The sequence below is a fragment of the Triticum urartu genome, chromosome 6A, assembly GCF_056163025.1.
Source record: "Triticum urartu cultivar PI428250 chromosome 6A, HENAU_Tu73, whole genome shotgun sequence".
Classification (NCBI taxonomy): Eukaryota; Viridiplantae; Streptophyta; class Magnoliopsida; order Poales; family Poaceae; genus Triticum; species Triticum urartu.
The window spans coordinates 587,345,813-587,354,436 of NC_141878.1; the positions used below are offsets into that span (position 1 = coordinate 587,345,813).

General features: G+C 45.5%; 1 pseudogene; it reads left to right on the forward strand.

The window, feature by feature from the left end:
- The first annotated feature begins 2,838 nt into the window (after positions 1–2,838).
- LOC147966706 (uncharacterized) lies at positions 2,839–8,231 on the forward strand (annotated as a pseudogene).
- Positions 8,232–8,624: the final 393 nt, after the last annotated feature.

An 8,624-nucleotide genomic window follows, 5' to 3' on the forward strand; every position in this document is an offset into this window, starting at 1 on the left:
ATGGTTTGCAGGCTTCCCGGGAGTATTGTGTATTTGACATATCCTGTTCAAGATTTTATTTAGGTTGGATAGCTCGTCCCTGTTATCCTGGAGGGGCAGCTTTTTCTGGTTCTACCGCGAGCTTTTGAATCCGGCGTTGACTGCCATGCTCTTTGGGCTGTTTCCCTTATTCTGGCGCTGGTCCTTGCTGCGTCGGGGTTTTCCGTTTCCATCTCTAACTTCGGATGTACTTGGGTCGCTGGTGCTACATCTTGCCAACCAGCTGTCCTCTCCTGCGCAAAAGCGGGTCATGAGGCTTGTTAATGCGGCCATTGTTCTGGGCTTCTCTTGGCCGAGGTGTCTGGCAAGCCATTCGGCAAGCGGCGTCCGGACAGTCGACTATCTGATTCTTTTTAGTAAGAAATATGTTCCAGAATTGTCGGGATGACTCTCCGGGCTGTTGAGTTATGTGACTGAGATCGTCTGCATCCGGAGGGCGGACATAGGTCCCTTGAAAATTTGTCCGAAAAGCGTCCTCGAGCTCTTCCCAACTTCCAATTGTGTTTTCGGGAAGGCTTTTAAGCCAATGCCGGGCTGGCCCTTTAAGCTTGAGGGGTAAGTATTTTATGGCGTGGAGATCATCTCCTCTGGCCATATGTATGTGGAGGATATAATCCTCGATCCAGACTCCAGGGTCTGTTGTTTCATCGTACGCCTCTATGTTTACGGGCTTGAATCCCGCTGGAAATTCATGGTCCAGAACCTCATCGGTGAAACATAGGGGGTGTGCGGCACCCCTGTATCTAGGTGTGCTGTGATGTTCGGATATTGGTTGTGTTGCATTGCTTACAAGAGCTTGCTTTCTTGGCCCGTAGATAGATCTGGCTGGGCCATCTTTTTGATGCGAATCCTTGAGTGGATCGCGTGCTGGCTTGTGTGCGGCGCCGCTTGCCGCTCTGTGCTGGCCATGGGGTCGTCTATCCAACCGGGTGGCTTTCTTATTTTTTGATTGCGGGGGCTCTATGGCCTCCTCGTCAAATTCAGGCAGTAGCTTTCACTTTGGATAGCTTTTGGTGTGGCAACTGCCGCCGTATTTGTCTGCGGTGTTGAGTACTTTGCTCCGTCTGATTCTGAGTGCATTTTCTGCAGTTTTGAGCTTCCGCTTCTGCTTTTTCAGGTTACGCGCAGTGGCAACGAGCCTTTTGTGGAGGTTCTTTTGCTCCATGAGCTTGTCCGGTGTAAGGTCGTCCGGAATGCTGTTTTCGCCAGGGACGGGTTGTCCGGTTTGTTTCTCCGGGTTGCCCTGTTCGGATGTTTGCTCGAAGGCATGTTCGTCGTCCGCCGGCTCGTCCTACTCTACGGCTGGGTCTGTATGGCTGCTGTCTCTGTCGAGGCGGGGTTTGGAGCAGCGCTTACGTCGCCGCTTTGATTGCTTTTCGAGGGAACGATCCCTCGTTGCATCCATGTGTTCCTCGTCGTCGCTTCCTTTAGGTGTGTCCACCATGTATACATCATGAGATGAGGTGGCTGTCCAGTGCCCTATAGGCGTTGGTGTATGTTCGTCTCCTACATCGTCGTCCATACCGTCGATGTCTTCGGAGTCGAAGTCGAGCAAGTCGTTTAAATTATCGATAGTGGCTACGAAGTGGGTGGTGGGTGGGCATCGAATTTCTTCGTCGTCCGCATCCCAATCCCGCCGGTCATAGTCCGGCCAGGACTCTCCTGACAAAGAGAGAGACCTGAGTGAATTCAGAGTGTCGCCGAAGGGCGAGTGCTGAAAGATATCCGCGGCGGTGAATTCCATGATCGGCGTCCAATCGGATTCGATTGGCAGGGGCGCGGAAGGCTCGGAGTCCTGAGAGGAGTCCGGCACCTTGGAGTCATGGGCATCGCAGAGGGAAAGGCTGGTGTTCGGCTTGATCGCCGTAGAGAGTGCAGCCCCTGAGGCGGTGTCTAACCACCAATCCTCGATCGGTGTGGTCGGCTCCGAGCTAAGGGTCGGAGCGGACACAGGTGCGGCCTCCAGGGCTCTGTTCGGCGGCAGAGCTAGATCATGCCCATCGCGATAGTGCGGCGTGCTTGGTTGTGGCTCAGATCCGTCGAAGATCAAGTCTCCGCGGTCGTTCGCCGTGTAGCTTAAGCTTCCAAATCTGACCTGATGGCCAGGGGCATAGCTTTCGATCTGCTCCAGATGGCCAAGTGAATTGGCCCGCAGTGCGAAGCCGCTGAAGATGAAGATCTGTCCGGGGAGAAAAGTCTCACCCTGGACTGTATCGTTGTTGATGATCGAAGGAGCCATCGGACCTATCGATGACGACATAGAGGAACTCTCAATGAAAGCACCAATGTCGGTGTCAAAACCGGCGGATCTCGGGTAGGGGGTCCCGAACTGTGCGTCTAGGCGGATGGTAACAGGAGACAAGGGACACGATGTTTTTACCCAGGTTCGGGCCCTCTTAATGGAGGTAAAATCCTACTCCTGCTTGATTAATATTGATGATATGGGTAGTACAAGAGTAGATCTACCACGAGATTAAGGAGACTAAACCCTAGAAGCTAGCCTATGGTATGATTGTTGTTGTGTCCTACGGACTAAAACCCTCCGGTTTATATAGACACTGGAGAGGGTTAGGGTTACACAGAGTCGGTTACAATGGTAGGAGATCTACATATCCGTATCGTCAAGCTTGCCTTCCACGCCAAGGAAAGTCCCTTCCGGACACGGGACGAAGTCTTCAATCTTGTATCTTCATAGTCCAAGAGTCCGGTCGAAGGTATAGTCCGGCTATCCGGACACCCCCTAATCTAGGACTCCCTCAGTCACGTTTTAAGAATGGCTGCCACCGAGGGTTTAAGACTATGCAGGCGATAGAAGATGCTTATTCCAAGGTCGTGCTCAAGCAGGCATGCAGTAGTGTTGAAGTTGGCAAGGTGGGTCGTCAGTTTGGGATAAAGAACTTCATCATCATCATCCAGTTTGTTGCCATTGCAGTGATGTGGCGTTGGTGTGCTCGATGTGATCGTGTGTAAAGTATAGCGAGTACGCTCACCACATAGGGTATAAGGTTAGCACACCTTGCAGCCTATGTGCAACCAAACACCGTGTAGTTGCATAAACGGAGACAATGCAAGACACCAAACATCATGCCAAAACCAATCCCCTAATGCAGGCAACCAAACGCGATGCGGATGATGGTTTTTTCCCTGTTTTCCCTCAACCAAGCCCAACTCAGCAACGCCTGCACTCCAAACAAAATCGATACGACCAACCAAACACGCCCCCACTAGTTCGGTCCAGCATCTTTGAGGTAACGTCCACATGACCAATTTTTTGTTTATGTACTAACTAGCAAAAAGGCCAGTGCGTTGCAACGGGTACAAAATAAATAAATGATTTGAAACCCAATAGCATACCAGTAAAATATTCATATTTACTCAACAGTTTTGAAAAGAAATCCATTCTCAGATAGAAAATATTTTTTGTACTAAATCTATAATTTACCGCACGCATCTTCAGCCTCTTTTCTCCTCTCTGCACTCCCTGTTCATGGTTCTCCCGTTAGATAAAGTTCATCTTCTTTGTTCTCCAGTATGGCAAAGCTCCTGCCGCTGATGACATGTTTGCTCCTAAGCTCGTCGAGATGGTTCTATTTTCTTGCTTTTAATAGCCTCAGACCTAGATAGGGGAAGGACCCGATGCTTGGTTTTAAGACCTGCAAATCATCATCATCAGCACACACACAACAGAATTGTGACCGTCGGTCGACCAGCACCTTGCCGGCCCTTCTCGCGGATGAAGTTGCAAGTCAGAAGTACAAGAAAGGCAGAACATGTCATTAGCGGGTAGAGAGGGAATTGTTGAGATCAACCAAACAGTCTATAAACAAATGCACGGTTCGATCACAAGTGGGTTTAGGTGAAACAGTTGCTAGTATATGCATGTCAATTGAGACGAATCAGCCTGATGAAAACAAAACATTCTCAACTCGGGAGAAACCATAAATACAATGGGAATGTATCCATGTTGTCTCAAAATGAATAAGGTTTGTTCTCTTTATTCTTATGTACTATCATTTTTCCATCATTAATCTTCCTGTGTGCAAAGATTCCTTTAGAATGTTATTATGCTTCTTTAAACATTTTTATATCAATGGACTTGAGTAATCTTGATAATACTTGCTGAAACACCTACAGTTATGAACTCATACTCAGAGTCGGAGGTTTATATCTTACTGTTATTTGTTACAATATCAAGCCATAAGTAAAAAAGGAAACAGAGTACATGGTACAGAAGCATATCATCCTTTCATCTATGTGCTTAGGCTAAAATTAGATCTCTAGAATTATGTCAGCGTCTATACTATTCTAGTATGCTTTTAAGCAAAATCCATACATGGCTAGTGGCCACAAGATACTCGTATAAGCAAGAGACTGGCCATCACTATTGAGAACAACATGCTCAGTTGTATGCAACGGCGGAGCTATGTGGTGGGTTGGGGGGCTACAACCCCCTCTAGCTCCGCCACTGGTTGTATGGGCTGCAGAAAGTTTTTAAACATGTGTAGTTGCCAGGTAATCTGTGCTACATTAAGAGCTTTGCTATACGCACGGAGTTTTATCACGGACGTTTACAGGATGTGCTAACGTGGAAACTTGTGATTGGGATTAAGAGATGAAGCGGACCCCATCCCCATGAAAATCATGGGGGGAGTTTAGGAGTAAGTTGGAAGGGGTCCGTCGCAGCTCCGTAAGACTCCGTGCGTGTAGCATTTTTGCTACATTAATGATCTCTTGCAAAAAGATGCAGGCATGTCACATGCCAGGTCACTGCAATTCGCCCAGGCTTCGTGCCTTTTCTCCATTTCCTCACAAGTTCTAGATATTCACTTCAGTAAACCTATTAAGGCCAACTCTAACCGATCCTATCTGACTATAGAGGAGTAAATATCTGAGTTTAGTCCTCTAAACCCGAGAGTCAATTACACTTTGGTGCTTAAACTTGACGTGAAAAATCATTTTAGTGCTAAAACTTATGGCGTACATTGAACAAGTGCCAGAACTTGGCTCAGTCGTGCATATACGATGCAAATCCCGATTGTATACGGCTGCCTGTATATCTGTAGTCTGCCCATGTGGCAGCGAGTGGGTCCCATGTGTCAGCTAGCAATAAAATTATTAGTTGCCTATGTGGCATCGGCTGGGTCCCACCTGTCAGCCAAAGAGCACAAATAATAGAAATCTCTACTATTAAAGAAGAATCGAACGTCGTGATGGTTCAACCTCCCTATTCCCTCACCCCCGCGATCGCTACTCCCGCCTCGTGCGCTCGCAACTTCCACCGCATCGTGCGCGATTCATACAGAAAGAAAATTCCAGCATAAACATAGGAGGCGATATGAGAGAAACGAGAAAAGAAAATAGCGGCGACCCACGCACGCACGTTCCCCTCCTCGATCCGCAACTGCCGCTTGAACAGTCGTATCGTACCCAGCGTGTCCGCCCTTCCCTCGAGCCTCGACCTTCCCAGCGGCCTCCACTCCTGTCCTCATCCCTCTCCCTCTCCCTCGAGATTTGACCTCTCCAACGGCTTCAATCTTGGCCCACAGTCCATGCGAGGCATGAAGACGGCGGTGAGGCGACTGTGAAGCAACCAAGGTGAGGATCAGAAGGAATATGAAGTGCTGGGATAAAGCATCAGCTCGGTGTGGTGACCTCGTGGCTGCGCCGTTAGCCACCGAAGGTGAAGGCCTTTCTTCCCTACATATCTTCCTCCCCTCGATGTCTAACGCACCAGGGCGCATCCGTCTGTCTGTGACTACAGGTTCAATTATGCTTTATTTACTGTGTTTTTGCAGTTGGATGCCCAATAATCCGGAAGAGATTTATGGATCAGGTATAGCATAATCAGTTAGAATTATGTCTATGAGTTGAGGTTATCTCCCTTCTTTTCATCGTTATCAATTTTGTATGTGTCATCGATCAAGGTTCGCTAGAGGGTCTAGAAAGTTCCACGTTGTTGGGCAGATGATTTTCTTTTGAGAGGCTGGGCAGAGGATTTCTGTCAAGTGATACACACAGCATATCTGAGGCTGCTCCTAATTCAGGAATCAAGGTTCAATAACTTATCGACGTGTTTGGTTTGGACAAAAAGTGTGGCTTCCGAATACAGCGACTTTCGAAACTGTAGCCAGCTTTGGTTTCCCTCGCCATGTATTCCGTAACAGTGCTTTCTGATATGGCACTTCGCAGAGTTGAAATAACCGCACGAACCGGACGGGTTAAAATCGGGACTCGATTCCACAAACTAAACAAAGGAGGTATTACGTAAAAATATTCGGAAGCAACGCTTCCGGATACACTAAACTGAATACGTTACGTTGCCCGAACCAAACATGTTTTATATGTTGTTATCAGCAGTTCTATTTATTGTTTATGTGACATGAGAATTTCGTATGGCTTGTGGAAACAACATAATAAGACCCGTTAAACTGCTGTAGGTTATCAACCAAAAGGAAGCATCTAGCAACAAGCTTTTCAAAGATAAAGAGCTCCCCTCATGTTGGGGATAGGTGAGTTAAGTTCTGAATTCACAGATATTTTTCGTAGGGCATTTGCTTCAAGAGTGCTTCCTCATGTTGTAAACCAGTATGTATCATCCCTGATTCTTTATTTTTTGTACCATCAGTAACACATGATATTTTTTACTCACAACTAAATACTGTAGATTGCAGCTAAAAGACTATTGTAGATTGGGCATTAAACATGTAAAGGTTAAGTACTTAAGTTGCTATATAGGCTTCCTGGTACTGGAAAGACCCTGTTGAATGGAAAGGATCCCAAGGTATGGTTATTCTTATTGAGCATCGAGTATAGCTTTGTTACTTGTCTAAATCTATTGATTTGAATCTGTTTATGTTTGGTCATGTGAAATCCTATTGACTGAAATCATGCAGATGTACATAACTGTTAATGTAGAAAATGAAAAATGAAAAATGAAATCATGCAGATGGTACATAGCTGTTAATTAAGGATTGGTAATATTCAACCACACACAGGATGTGGTGTGGATGATTTGCAAAAAATGAAAAATGAAGGATCTTTCAGTGACATAGCCAACTATCTTCTATAGCATATTGCTTAGGTGTGAGGGGGGATCATTAGAAATTAAACTGCTTGCATGTGCGCATGTTTTGGCAAAGACTGGGTGTAAAGGAACCAGCAGCGATTCTTGGTCTGTCACCCCGCCAGTTTATTGTGTAATAACTGTAAATGTCAAGACTTGGATGGGGTATTTTGCTGAATTAATGGCCAGTCCATTTCACAAAACAATATCAGTCAATTTCAGGTTTTGGCATCGACTGTAACTACGAATCTTCCTCCTTTCAAGTTGGATATTAACGAGCGACTAGATGATTATGCCAAGGTGAATTTTTTGGCACACAGTTCTGGTAGGTGTGTTCTGCTCATATTATTGTTAAATAAGTAGCATCCTTGTATTCTACTCCCTCCGTCCCACAATGTAAGACGCTTTTGCAAGCTATGTTAGATTGCAAAAACGTCTTATATTGTGGGACGGAGGGAGTATTTGGTAAAAAAAAATTGCATGTCATTTACCGATTTCAAGAGATTGTGGATGGCCCAGAAGTTTTCTCATATCTATGAAGGCAGACGCAAGATGAACTCGTGTGTTTTTACAGGGTCCCTCTTTTTGCATTGTATGGTAGGCTATTGTTTCCTTCAAATTGCCACTCTACCTATGATTAATCTTTCTTACAACACCACTGATGTATTTACCCTTTCTTGTCTATGCAGGCCATCTGATTTCCAAAAGCTCCCTGATTCGAAGGTTGGCTAGGCTTGACAGCCTTTACTGTCTTTATGAGTGCCACCATACAAGTCACACTTCAGAATTTTTTAAGGTATATTTTTTATGCACTAAACTAGGGATTATTGGAACAGAGTAATTAATTCCCTGAATACTGGATTGCAACAGAAGAGTCCAAGAAACTCTAAGACTTTGTCGTTGAGGCTAAGAAGAATATGCTTTGCGTCATACCGGCACTTGCCAAAAGGATGCTACACAAGGTCATTTTTCTTGGTTCATCAACTTGCTTGTTGACATTGAGGCAAATCAGCTTGATGAATGGAACACATTCCAAAATAAATGGCTAAAATTTACCTTTGACAAGTACGTGGATTTTTTTCTTACACCCTTTGGCAGATTTCGAAAGATAGAAATGCGTGTTTTTTAGCATAAATGCTTAGGGGTTTATGACAGGATCTGTAGGATCCAGGAGATAATGAGATTGAGAAAGCTGGCTTTTGTCAGAGGTGTTCAGGATGATGGTGGCTAATCTTGACTACTGTATTCTATAACTGGGCTTGGCCAGAACCTTGTGTCTTTCTCTTCTTCTAATAGATACAGCACCTGCCTTTTTTATTTATTTTAGAAAAGGAGGTTATCCCCCAGCCTCTGCATCCGAAAAATGCATGCGGCCCTATTATTAAACAAGTTCAGCAAAATACAAAGTCTGTAATCCGGAGTACAGCTCACAAAGGGAGCACAAATAAAAAAGGCTAAGCAAATAATCCTGCAAATACCATAAGTTTTGATTCATAAACAGTATGGCATATTAATGGCTACA